This window comes from Physeter macrocephalus, chromosome 2 (genome assembly GCF_002837175.3).
Source record: "Physeter macrocephalus isolate SW-GA chromosome 2, ASM283717v5, whole genome shotgun sequence".
Lineage (NCBI taxonomy): Eukaryota > Metazoa > Chordata > Mammalia > Artiodactyla > Physeteridae > Physeter > Physeter macrocephalus.
Window position 1 is genome coordinate 109,422,409 of NC_041215.1, and position 966 is coordinate 109,423,374.

The 966-nt window shown below is 43.6% G+C and overlaps 1 non-coding gene across 1 annotated transcript; it reads left to right on the top strand.

Annotated features, from left to right (window-relative positions):
• Positions 1-560: 560 nt before the first annotated feature.
• On the top strand, positions 561-664 carry LOC112065139 (U6 spliceosomal RNA). The gene has a single exon (XR_002891866.1). It is a non-coding gene; the product is annotated as a U6 spliceosomal RNA (small nuclear RNA).
• The last annotated feature ends 302 nt before the right edge of the window (positions 665-966 follow it).

The following is a 966-nucleotide window of genomic DNA, read 5'->3' on the forward strand; positions in this document are numbered from 1 at the left end:
CTGTGAGTGTATCAGATGTAAAGAGTACTAAATGGAAGCGTGCTTTTGTGTGGAAGTCATTACAGTGAACACCTGTTCACTGTTGAGTTTAATTGGACTACAGCTGGTGCTGATTGTGTGAGAAAGGGGGCTGCTCCTCTCGCCTGCGGAGGAGATTGCTGCCAGTCTAACAGTGGGGAAGTCGACGCTCTGAAGTTCAGCTTGCACATTGCAGTCAAGTACTCTCCGCCCTGTATGGCTAGTTGCCTCTGAGGTGCACTGTGGTCAATTTAGCCAGGCAAGAAGAAAAAGGTGCCTGCGTCTTTGGTCTATTTTATTAAATCAGCTCAGTTCCACATATGGAAATTCGGGGAAATATGGAGGAGATGGTTGGTATAAATTTAGCATAATTATTTACAAAGGAAACAAAGAAATGGAAGCTTCCCTCAGAGTGATATTCTTAGCAATATTAGCTGTTCACCTGTGTCCAGAGATGATAGGCATTGAATACATGTATAAATAGGAAACCAATAATGTAGCTCAGTGATCATCAGATAGTGACAAATTAAGATTACATTCTCGTGATCATTTCGGCAGCACACATACTAAAATTGGAACGATACAGAGTTTAACATGGCCCCTGCGCAAGGATGACACACAGATTCATGAAGTGTTCCATATTTTTGCACATGAAAGGATGCTCAGCATCACTAATCATTAGAGAAATGCAAATCAAAACTACAGTGAGGTATCACCTCACACCACACAACGGCCATCATCAAAAAATCTACAAACAATCAATGCTGGAGAGGGTGTGGAGAAAAGGGAACCCTCTTGCACTGTTGGTGGGAATGTAAATTGATACAGCCAATATGGAGAACAGTATGGAGGTTCCTTAAAAAACTAAAAATAGGGCTTCCCTGGTGGCGCAGTGGTTGAGAGTCCACCTGCTGATTCAGGGGACACGGGTTCGTGCCCCGTTCCGGG